This window comes from Lissotriton vulgaris, chromosome 6 (genome assembly GCF_964263255.1).
Source record: "Lissotriton vulgaris chromosome 6, aLisVul1.2, whole genome shotgun sequence".
Lineage (NCBI taxonomy): Eukaryota > Metazoa > Chordata > Amphibia > Caudata > Salamandridae > Lissotriton > Lissotriton vulgaris.
In genome coordinates this window covers 741,729,016-741,742,372 of record NC_141694.1, presented here as the reverse complement: position 1 = coordinate 741,742,372, position 13,357 = coordinate 741,729,016, and positions in this window count along the sequence as shown.

The following is a 13,357-nucleotide window of genomic DNA, read 5'->3' as shown; positions in this document are numbered from 1 at the left end:
TACAGCCCTTGGTCACCCTTTGATGCTCAGGAAGGTCTAAGTACAAACCCCCAAGCCATCCTGATCTTGAGAGGGACATCCTTCCCCACACCCAAGGCATTGTTGTTCTCGTTTCTGGAAGGAATACACATACACATCTCACCACAGGAGAGCTTTTAATGGTCATGTGACCCTGGATACTACCTGGGTGGCTCATTTGATTTAGAAAAATGACACATTTCTAAAAGTAACAAACTTACAGGGTAGGCCCTTAATCAGTAAGGCTAGGCCACTTGAAACAACACAAACATCACAACTGCCAATACTGATACCCTTTCACACTTCACATATCAATTTGTGATCACACACATTAATTGTTATAATCACCATTTATTTGATCAATGTTTAGAAATTTTCAAAATATTCTCATTGATTTAATACACATTACCTTTTCTGATTTTATACATATACTAGACAAATACGAACATATTCCAATGAAAAATAAATATTTAAATGTGTGTCACCCATACAGATCATTATGCATATGAAAAAAACTGTTTTATTTAACACAATTATGCACACAAATACAGTTTGAGAGTATCTTTAGATTTCTTTGCTCAAGTTCTGGCTTTCAACATGCCCATAAGGAGCTTAATATATTTTAATTACTGTGGTGCTCCCAATCACCTGGGCCTGGCAGAGCTCTGGGAGACTTAACTGCCATGTACCGCTGAAAATAATGAAAAATCCAAGCTTCAGTATTTTTTTTATTTTGGATGCACTTGATTGGTAAATACCAAATGTCTTTAATTGTTGGCGTGGAGCACAGCAAGTGGTGGTATATGGTTACATTGTAGGTTTTTGAGGATGTTTGAGTTGATGTTTAGAAAGATTAGGTGCTCCAACAAGTGACGTGACCGTCCATGCACGTCGTCGTAAAGTACTGGTCAGTGCGTTACACGAGGCGTAAACGCATCCTTGATGATGGGCACACTCTTTGGGTTCGTCATAAATTGACAGACTCCATTAAAGTATTTTTGAGTTGATTTATTTATTCATAAATTCTTTGTCTTCGTTTAATCACGAATATATTTTCAAAAAGTATATTTTCAAGATGTTTTTCCAAGTTATGTGATTTGATCATAAGAAAATCATTTGTGGGGATTTCAACACAATGCTCCGATGCATTTCGTCGCCGCAATAGACCATTTAACCCAAACACAGACACGTCATCTTCTGGGAGCGAAGGCACGAACCGTCCACCAAGAAAAACCACCTTGGAACCTACAACCTCTAAGACATCTGGAGACTCCAAACAAAAACATGGTCAAACCAATGACAGTCCTTCTACATCCGTGCCTTTTTTAGAATCAGGCCCGGAAGAAACAGACTACCCCGGTGGGGAAAAAGACCAGGAAAAAGAACTGGAAGAAATCCCACCTCAAGTAACAAAGAAACCCAAGGGGAGAAGGAATCGCTAGTTATCAACATCTCTAACACTCCACTTACAGCACATGAAACAAAACTTTTACAAAAAGGGACATCATTTATCCCTACGTCTTCCACTAACCTTCTTGAATTAGAAGTAAGCACGTTTAAACTGACACGCAAATTCCGTTTGAGGCACTTTTTTTAAAACTTACTTCCACCCACCGTCGACAAAAAACCGGATCAACTTCTTGGTCTAAAAACCACAAGTACCTATATGCCTCCGTGCAGTCATAAAAGCATAGACACATTTGAAACACTTGTGAGACAAGATATCTCCAAAATCAACTATTCTAAAAAAATCAAGAGAAACATTACCATGAAGGACCAAGACACTTTACAACGAATTGCCAACAACAAAACCATCAAATGTCTCAAAGCAGACAAAAGAGGCGCACTAGTCATCCTCAATTCCAGTATGTATGATAAAAAAATCAGAGAACATATCAACGATCCCGAAACTTACACCCAATTACATGGCAATCAAACGGAACAATACAAAAGTGAACTAACCAACCTTGTCACCAAAGCACATGAGGAAGGCATCATCGATGACCGTACAAAAAGATATCTCATAGTGGAACACCCTAAGAGTCCATCCATAACCATGCTCCCAAAAATTCACAAGAACCTAACTGATCCCCCGTTTCGACCGATTGTGTCCACAAGAGGGTCTCTCCATGAACCCACTGGCAAATTTCTTGACCGTCATCTGCAACCTATTGTAAAGAACCTTAAAAGCTACATCAGAGACACCACGGAATTTCTCAAAAAGCTTACAGACCTGAACATAACTACAGAGGATCATCTGATCCTATGCACAGCTGATGTAAAGAGTCTCTATACATCTATCCCTCATGGTGGGGGCATTGAAGCCATAGAAAAAGCCCTACTGAACAGTGAAATAACCGACTCCTTACAAACTTTCCTCATGAAATTACTGATTTTTACGTTGTATCACAGCTATTTCAAATTTGAACAACAATGGTATCTCCAAATGTCCGGCATGTCTATGGGCAACTGCGCAGCACCGACGTATGCCAACATCTACATGGCATAATTTGAGTCAACCTACATCTATGCCAACCCCAACTGGTCAAACAATCTAATGTTATACGTTCGCTACATTGATGACTTGTTTTTCATCTGGAAAAGTACCCGAGAAAATCTCATATCAGCTCTAAATGATCTAAACACCAAAGATAATCGAATCATCCTCACATGGGACATCAATGAACATGAGATCACTTTCTTAGACGTCCTGATCAGAATCACAAAAAATGGATTGGAAACTGATTTGTTTAGAAAAACCAGCGATAGAAACAACACAGTACATTACACTAGTTTCCATCAACAATCACTAAAAAGAAACCTACCATTCAGCCAAATGCTAAGAGTCAAACGAATTGTATCAGACCCTGCAGCATGCACTATGAAAATGAATGAGACAGCTAGGAGATTTGTCAACAGAGGGTATCCACAAGAACCCATAACAGAAGCGATCACAAAAGCATCGGCAATCACGTGCCAAGAAGCCCTCAAAGGCCCTATCAAAAACAAGGAAGAAAGAACAGTGCTAGTCTCCAGATATTCAACCTCAAGTAAGACATACAAAAATATCATCCTTAAACATTGGCGTATATTATCTTCTGAACCGGATTTTGGAAAACTCTTTGAAAAACCACCAATTTTTGCATATACCAAGTCAATAAATCTCAAAGAGATCTTGTCAAGAGAATCCATTTTTTCAAACTCCCAGCACTGGCACACGTCCATGTCACAATTGAAATAGCTGCAATAGCATCATCAAGGGCAACAGCATTAACCATCCCATGAAAGGATTCAAGATTAAATTACACGTGAATGCTACATGTGATTCGACTAACTTGATATACCTACTGAAATGCCCATGTGGTAAGATATACGTGGACAAAACCACAAGAAAAATTAAAGTACGCTTAAACGAACATAAATCCAACATTCGCAATAACAACCAGAAATCTAGCATCGCCATGCACTTCAATGAATTCAATCACAATGTAGTTCAACTCAAATTTCTTGTCCTAGAAATTGTTCGTAAAGAAGAAGGAAAAGACAACAACAAAGTCCTCCTCCAGCGCGAGACCGCATGGATTTACAGACTGCAAGCTTTAAAACCTCACGGTCTCAATGATCGGACTGAACTTAGTTGCTTTTTATAGTACCCCCAGTGGTACTCATGTTTCACCCTGTATTCCTTTGTCATTTTAGCTTGAGAGTAAAGTTGTACACTATGGGCCCGATGTAGGTAAAAGTCATTTACCGATTTTAAAATACCGATTTTTACCAAATCGGTATTCTGAAATCGGAAAATGAGATGTAGAGAAAAAAAATCTGTAAAATACCGATTCGGAAACAATCGGTATCGTGTTTCGATACTTACCGATTCGGTATTCATGGCAATACAACCCTATGGGCCAAAAGGCCCATAGGAATGCTTTGTAAATACCGAATCGGTATTTACCGATTCGGCAAATACCGATTCGGTAAATACCGAATCGGTAAATACGGAATCAGTAAATACGGAATCGGCAAGCAAGTAAAAGTGAAACTAATGAAAACAGCCAATGAGGTGGAACCACCCTCCCACACCCTAGCAGGGAGTGGCTACCCAGGCAGGTGCAACTCATTTGAACTTTCTGGAGAGGCAGCCAGAGCTGAGCAGTCAGAGTGAGCAGCAGAGAGAGTGGTAGCTGATTTGTGAACACAGTGGAAATGGCAAGCAGCTCTGAGAGCCAGAAGGCTGAGAGAAAGCGCAAGGTCAAGTTCAGCAGCATGGAGCTGCAAGTATTGGTGGAGGAGGTGGTGAGGGTCCACAGGCAGCTGTTTGGGAGGCTGTCCCTCACAGTCCCTGAGTCCACCAAGAGGAAACTGTGGAGTGCCATCAGTGAGAGGGTCAATGCAGTTGGTGTGACCCCCAGGAGCCTGGAGGACCTCAAGAAGAGGTTTTATGATATCCGGAGACTCACCAAGAGGAAATTGGCGGAGCTCCACAAGCAGGCAGGTCTAACCGGTGGAGGCAGGAACCCCGCGCCCCCCTCACTGAATTGGAGGAACTGGTGTCCACAACAATCGAGATAGAGAGTGTGGTGGGAGTTGGGGACATGGACAGCTCAGCCAGAGCTACAGCAAAAGGTAAGAAACATTCGCAGCATGACACACCCTACCAGACACCTCCCCTTTAGCCTCAATGTACAGCCAAACCCCAGTCCAGTACTGCAAGCAACATACATGAGCAATGCAACATGGGAAATGTAGTCAGCTAATGTAGGAACAAATGTCAGTGCACATTAAACTGCAATGCACTTAAAAAAAGATTCAGAGTAATGAAAATGACATGTGCAATGCTTTTTTGTAGTGACTGAAAGACATTTACACTCAGTTCACAAATGCTTCTTTATACCTAGGGGCGCCATCAGGCAGTGGAGCAGCAGCTCTACAAGCGACAGCTCCAGCAACAGCAGACAGTGCGGTGGCAGGGCCAAGCAGCATGGTTCCTTCGCAGGAGGAGGAGGAGGACAGCAGTGCCATGGCCAATGAGGATGATCCAGGACATACTGTCACAATGTCCCCCATTGCAGTTCTCACCAGAGACCTCACCCACACGGTCCCAGCCAGCAGCTGCTACATCTCCTGCCAGGAGGATTATTGTGGCCCCATTGACCATCATGGAGGGAGCTGCGGGTCAGGCACCAGCACCCACACCTGCGACACCTGTGGCACAGCAGGCCACCCAGCAGAGCAGCACCAATCGCCGCCGCCCACGCACTTCCAGCAGTGCTTTACCAGCACGGGAGGGCACTGTCTTCCAAGGGCTTGAGGGGAGCATGGTGCGGATCCAGCGGATGCAGGCCAAGTCCATCCTGGCTTGCCAGCGCCAATTGCGGGAACACAACCTGCAGATGGGGGAACTGTCAAAGGGATTTGTTGATTTCGTGGCAAGTAACAGGGAAATAGCAACAGGACTCGGTCGCATGACAACTGCCATAACACAGCTGTGTGCCAAGATGGAGGAGCATGAGCACACCAGGCGCAGGGATGCCCGTGTACAAAACCGGGCAATCAACCGGCTTGCAGCTGCAACGGCCCTGCTATGCCGCCAAGTGGCAAATATGGAAGACTGCCTCACTCAAAACACTGCGGAGGTTACCAGGGGCATGGCCCGCATCACCGCTGCCATGGAGGCCCTCATCATTTCCAACACCGTGGTGAATCCTGCCCTGGATGTGGCCGAGGCTGGGGACAGCAGCAGCCGGAGCAGCCCGGCCAGCGCTGTGTCCGAGCCGCGCCGGAGCACCAGTCGCTCCGCTGAGGCAGCCGGCCATGCAGAAGGGGGGGAGCCACATCCCAGTGGTTCAGCAAAGTGCAGCAGGAAATGACACTGCCAGTGTGGGTGAGGCAACCCGGCCCATTTCCATTCCCCACCTTTTCTGTAATTATTTCATTTGTTGCACATCAGTGCTGTAACGTTGTGCCAACATTATAAAAAAGAAAATTCACATCCATAACCTGTCTGTGCATCTGTACTCACTCAGAAATAGTTTTCTGTTATCTCCTCACGTCTGTATCTGCCATCACTCGGTGTAGACACCCCAGCAGGTTGTATTTGTGGCACAACAACATCGTCGTCATGGTCCTCGTAGTCTGACAACTCCACCTCAGTGCCCTTCTTCACCGCAAGGTTGTGCAACATTGCACAGACAGCTATGATCTTGCAGCAGGTGATGGGGGTATACTGCCTTGCGCCTCCACTCTTGTGCAAGCATCTGAACCTGCTTTTCCAGATGCCAAAGGTCCGTTCTACTACATTCCTTGTGCTTTTGTGGGCCCGGTTATACCTCCTTTGGCTGGGTGTAGAGGGGTTGAGGTAGGGGGTGAGTATGAATGAGCAGATGGCATATGCACTGTCGCCTAGAAGGAAGAGGGGTAACATTACTCACATGCATACATGTACTTCACAGTGCTACATTTTGTTATGGGGGTCTGATGATGTGTCTCACCTAAGAGGTATCCTTCACCAAATTCCAAAGCCGTCAGCCGTGCATAGATGCCGCTGTTTTGTAAAATGTAGGAGTCGTGGCTACTCCCTGGGAATTTTGCAACCAGGTCTGTGATGGTGCACTTAGCATTGCAAATCACCTGCACATTGATGGTGTGCGTAGACTTCCTTTTGCGGTATATGTATTCTGTGTCAGCAGGGGGGCAAATCGGAATGTCCGTGCCATCAATGCAGCCGATGATGTGGGGAAATCGTGCCATCTGGTAAAAGTCTGCTTTTGTTTGTACCAGTTCCGCATGGGTTGCAGGGAAAGAAATGTATTGGTCCATCCTCTGTATCATGGCGTCAAGGAATTTGTTGAAAAACCTTGACAGGCTGCTCTGGGTCACCCCTCCTACCGCAGCAACTGCACTTTGATAGCTGCCAGACGCAAGCAGGTGTAGGCTGCATAGCACCTGCACGTGCGTTGGGATGGCATGTGCCCTTGGGGTGGGGTGGTCCAACAGTGGTTTTAGGTCCCTGATGAGCTCCAGAATGGTGTCTGAGTCCAGCCTGTACCTCTGTAGGATCTCTGCCTCTGTGAGCATGAACAGGGTGATCCTCTGTCTGTAGACCTGCTCCTCTCTTTGCCATTCCCTCTCTCCTTCCTGCTGTAGCCGTAGCCGCCTTGCAATGACATAAAATGCCGCCATCCTGCAAGTTGCATTGCATTTTGGGTCTCATTTTATAGGTTGCAGTTGGTTACCACCTGATTCCAGCTTTCGGCGACATCCCGCCATGGAACCCTGATTCGATACATGATTTCACACCCAAGTAAGTCGGAGCTCCGACCGCGACCCACGTTGGCCTTGTTTAACGTTGGATCGGCGCGGATTTCTAATCACCGCTTAACTCATTTCTTCCCCACAGGGTCTACTCTATCCGAGCGACCACGACATGTAAGTGCTTGCGTTCCCCGAACACTTCCCCCTCACTCTCCCTCGTATCCTCTCACCACAATCACGCACATTGGTTTATAAGGTTCACATACCACCCTGTTATGTACCCGTTCCTTTGAGGCAATTGTATCCGTGTGTCTGTTACTTTGCATTTGTTACAGTATTGCTGATGGTAAAAGCGTTTTTTTGTGTTTTTAGAGCTCCTAGACAAAGGGCATTTCCAGCCCGAAATGCATCAGAGAATTGTGTTGAGATCACCACAAATGATTTTCTTATGACCGAATCACATAACTTGGAAAAACTTCTTGAAAATATACTTTTTGTAAATATATTCGTGATTAAACGAAGACAAAGAATTTATGAATAAATAAATCAACTCAAAAAAACTTTAATGGAGTCTGTCAATTTATGACGAACCCAAAGAGTGTGCCCATCATCAAGGATGCGTTTACGCCTCGTGTAACGCACTGAACAAATACCAAATGTCAACATGTTTCATTAGTTTTTTTGGAGGGGTTCTCCTCAGGACTCAGAACATGTGAGCACTCTTGCGTCGTCCCATCCACATTCCCTAATTGCATCGAAGAGTTAATCAAAATCCACCCAAAAAACATAATTCAGCCAGGAATCATCTGTGATTCAAGAGGAGATAGGAAACAATCTGCTGAACTAGAGCAGGATATTCTTTAGAAAGGATTCCATTAGAAGGCACAGAGATTGAATTGATTTCTTTGAAGCAGAGGTTTCCATGTACTGAAATCTCTTGTCTTGAATAACGGAAAAGCCAAATATAAATTTAAAATCCCACTTTACCAATAAAGAGGATTTAAAAAAAAATGAATTGCAATTCAAATGAGTGAAACAAGTATTTCTCTTTTCCCAAACCGAAGTTGACTTATTAAATAAAATAAGGTAACCCAGTGTTGGTCTATGGGAGAGCTAGTATCACTGCTGTGAGAAACAACTTTCGGGGTTTTCACTGCCAGGACAAATAAAAGTTTAAGTATACGTGTCCCACTTTTTAAATACCATGTACCCTGCCCTATGAGCTGTTAGGCACGACCTTAGGAGTGACTTATAAGTATAAAAAAGGAAGGTTTTAGTCTGGGAAAAGAGAAATATTATGCCAGGTCGAAATGGCAGTTTAAAACTACCCTGCAGTGCTGCAATGGTATGCCGAGACATGTTTTACCGGCCTACTTTAGTAGGTGGCACAATGAGTGCCGCAGCACCCCTGCAACATTTAATTTACTGACCCTTTGTATATGTAGTACCATTTACAGGGGACTTGTAAGTAATTTCAATTTGCCAACTAGGTGCATACATATTTTACCATGTTTGGAATGGAGAGCACTGTCACTTTACCAATGGTTAGAAGGAGTAAAGTCCTAATGTCAACAAAAATAGGTTCAGCAATAATAGGTTAGTGAAGGCCAGAAGTATCTGGTGAAATACCACACAAAAGATGGCCATTTTTAACAAGCATCTACAGTAGAAATGTATGCAACAATATAAAAACTGCACTTGTTATTTCATGAGAAGCATCAATAGACACATAAAGTCTCCACTAGGTTTCACTACTACAGGACAACATGAAACCAGTTGCCTGCATAGAAAGAAAGGCAGAGATATAAATACTGTGCCCACTGCTAATTGCTGGTTTCTACGTAGTTATATAGGGCACTAGGTTTCCCAGCGAACCATTTGGGACCTACCTTCAAATCTTTATGGAGTAGTGAATAACCATATAAAAACAGACACCATCGATGGTAGCCAAATAGGTGATAACACACTCCAGTCTCCAGCTCTCAAAGGTAATCACTGATGACCATGCACTCAAGGGGAACCAGTGTCAGAGGGAATGTCAATTTGATTCTCTCTTTTGCACCTACTTGCTGGCACAGTAGATTCTGGGCATCAGAGAACAGTGGCTACTGAGTATTTAGATTTAAATCGCACAGAAATTCACATGAGCATTCGGGTTTGCTGAAGTGCTGTATTTTTAAACTATAAAGCAAGTAACCTGCATTGTTTTAATATATGTCTATATATTTCTACAGGATAACAGTAGTGTAGCGTAAGCACAGTGTGCTCTTTCTGTTTCACCTGTTAGTTCTAACAAGACGATGGATGTAAACCTTGATGGATAGAATACCTGAATTCATCTCAGCCAATGGCAATTGATCAGGCCTCATTCCAGTCCATAGTTTTCACCCATCATGCAACTCCAGGCAAAAAATCCCCCATGTCAATACCGACCATGCTCCTCATGGGTACAGTCTGTCCGGAAGTGGCCCCACTAGAAAGGAAAGGACCAAAGACAATCCCGGACTGATTTCAACCTAGTTAGATCACATCAGTGAGGCATAGCCTGATTTCTTTGGCACAGTGAACATAGGATCCACTTCAGGGCATCCTAAGACTAAGGGCATAAACTTCAACAACAGCAGTTGATGGGTGGAATGCTTGAATTAATCTCAGCTATTGACAATCGCATGGGGCACATGCCAGTTCTTTGTTTTTCTCCCACCATGTCACTCTAGACAAAGGCTATGCAAATCAGTACTGACCCTGCTCCTCACAGGAACAGTTCATCCCAAACTGCCAGGTGAGGTGTAATGAGTGATTTCATTGATGTTGTCTTCGAACATGTCAAGAGTGATGTAATATGTGGAGTCATATGCAGTACATGGTAAGGGTGCAAGTTATAGTTAGCTCACAAAACTGTAGTGAATTCCAGTGGTTTTTCAGTTTTAATATGTAACACTGTGACTGACTGTGTCAACTAACTACAATATCCCTTTAACCTTTGCTTTTTAGTGAATTTTTTGGCTTTCGTAACATAAAGTAAGACTTTATTACAAGTGAAAAGTCCACAATTGTATCCTTACTGAGAAGCAAATACCCCATTGTAGCACTTGACATTCTTAGTGTAGTGAAGCAGAGCAGTTCAAGGCCTACTCAGTGTAGGTGGGGAGGGCTTTCTTCCCCAATTTCCTGGCAAGTACTCTTTTTAGACCTGATGCTCTTGTTGTGGTTCTCCTCTAACCTTTTGCCTTCAACCCTCCTGTTTTGCTGGCTTTAGAACTCTGTGCACTCTACACTACAAACCAGTGCTAAGGTGCTTTTAAACTGTCAATTTGACATGGCAAAATAAACCTTTAGCCAGGCCCAAACCTTGCTTTGAATACATATGTTTCACTAGGGTAGGACTTGGACAGCTCAGAGGGCAGGGTGCAGTGTATTTAAAAAGTTGGACATGTACTTTTAAGTTTTACATGTCCTAGCACTGAAAAACTCCTGACTTAGCTTCTTGTCAATGAAAACATTGGAGTTACCTTATTAGATTTAATACGTTGTGACTTCCAATTGGGACCAGGTAGATAGGTTGAGAATGGTGTTTAAAGAAATGTTATAAAAGCCATCTTTATGGTAAAGTCTGATTTTTATCATAATTCTGATAATGGCACTTTTAGAAAGTTGGTATTTTCTTGCACTAATCATTTGGTGTCTGCAGCCTGTTCCTGGATTCCATGATTAGGTGGAGCTGGCAGGTGGTATTTGTGTTTTAGACACAAGGGAGGTAGGTGTTGGCAGTATGGGCCCCTCTGAGGTAATGAGTGGAAGGAGCTGCCACCTTCCATACCTGGACATCACAAAGGCTCTGCCTGAGCACTCTCACAAAAGACTTGTCACTGGGCAATTTTGTCCTCGGACAAGCTGGGGCCAGGACAGAGAAGAAGGGGATGCCTGACACCCTAGGGATGGATACCTTTAGAAGGTTCCTAGAGCATCAGGTAGAAATATTGTACCTCAGAAACTTCTGGAGCTGTGGAAACTGTGCCAGGAAGATGGACTGTTGTGCTGCCAAAAGGAACACCCCTCTACTAGACTGCTGCTCTGAAGGACTGCTGCCCGGCTGTACTGAGCTGCGGCCTGCTACCCTACTGCCTGGGTGAGAGGGACTGTACCTACATCTCCTGAACCCATGACCGCCAGAGTGACTCCAAGGGCTATTTGGCTGGAATCCAGACTAGAGCCTCAGGAACAGAAGGCTCCAACAACCTTGAACCAAGCACCTGGCATCAGCTTCCTGTGAGTCCTACCCTGCCATGTGGTGCCACCCGAATCTGAATCCTTTGAAGTGGGCCTGACACAGGGACACTGCATCGTGATGCCGCCCGCAGACTTATCGGAACTGCTGCTTCATGAAGCTGGCCCTTGCATCCCTTATTGACGGTAGTCTCAACAGCAATGCCAGACTACACTTTTCAGTCTCGCAGTGCCTCGGAACCAAAGCATCACCCAGACTGCTTGACCCATCCTTGTACCAGACTTTGCATCTCAAGTCCCCCTTCAATTGGATACTCAACGCTGATGCAGAACCCCGCAGGGCAGCTGCAGATGTCTTCGGAACTGGAGCATTGTTTCGCTACATGAAGCATATTATACACAGGACCTTGCATAGTTCTGCAACCAGGATTTAAGGTGTTCTTGTTCTTGGCTTAACTGGGTCCCTGTATACAGCCTGCTCTCCATCTTAGTTGGCCTGAACGTGTTTCTTTGTCCAGGTCTGGCATGGCCAGATACCTACAGTTGGCCTTTGTGCTTTTTGGCTCTTGTCTCACTAGAATCGTCAAATTTGCATATCGCTGGTTCTACTGATTGGATTTTTTGTCATTTCTATATACCTAGCCTGGAGTGGTATCCTTTTTGTGGTGTGTTTTTATTTATTATGGTTTGAAGTGATGCACACATACTTTACAACTTTCTCCTTAGATAAGCCTGACTGCTCTGTGATAAAATACCAGAGGGTTGCTCACCAGTTAATTTTGCGTTTACTTGTGGCTCACCCTAAAAAAGGATTGTAGCTGCTTCTTGATTAGGGTTTAACTCCCTCAACCAGTAACCCCATTTCCTACATTAGTGATCAGCTATAAGGATTTAGCCCTGAAACAGTCCCTTGTCCAGCCCAGTGGTTTTGGTCCCCAAGGCTGCCCCTCCAGATACCTCCCAAGAGTTTAGGTACTGCATGGATTACCCGGGGCTCAGTGCAGTCACCAAGAATGACGTACACCCCACCCCCTGTGTTGATGAGCTCATAGATCGGTTATGAGCTGTCAAGTTCCTCAGAAGGTTTGATTTCACATATGGGTATTGGCAGAATGGCTTGAATGATGGGGCCAATGAGAGAATCTGGGTTTCCTACCCCAGAGGGGCACTTTCAGTTCAGCGTAATGCCCTCCAGGGTTAAAGAACGAGCCTCCACCTCTCAGAGTTTGGCCAAATAGGTCCTGGCAGGAATGGAGAACTTCAATGCCATCTATGTAGATGACATTGTGCTCTTTGTTTCCAGCTGGAAGGCTGACATATGCCACCTTAGGGAAGTGCTTCAGATTCTGCAGAGAGCATGACTGACTATCAAAGCCAGTATGTGCCAGATAAGGCAGGGTTCAGTGTTCTACTTGGGACACCAAGTTGGAGGAGGCAAGGTACAACATCTCCAGGTAAAATCCAAACCATTCTGGCTTGGGACCCCCCCTAGATTCAGACTAAGGTGAGGCCTTCCTAGGCCTCACCAGATATTGCAGGGGATATGTCAATGGCTATGTCACCCTTGGCAAAGCTGACTTCCAAGAAGCAGCCCAGACATGTGATCTGGACAGGACATGCCAGAATAGGTTTGACACCCTGAACAAGGCCACGAGCACAGCACCAATGCTCAAGGCCCCTTATTTCTCAAGGAAATTTCTTGTCTAGACAGATGCCTCAGAGCATGGCATAGGGGACATGCTCTCACAGTTAAAGGAGGAGGGCCAGGTTCAACCAGCACCAGCACCCTTCATCAGTAGGAGGTTACTTCCCAGGGAACAGAGGTGGAGTGCAATAGCAAGAGAAGCCTTTGCAGTGGACC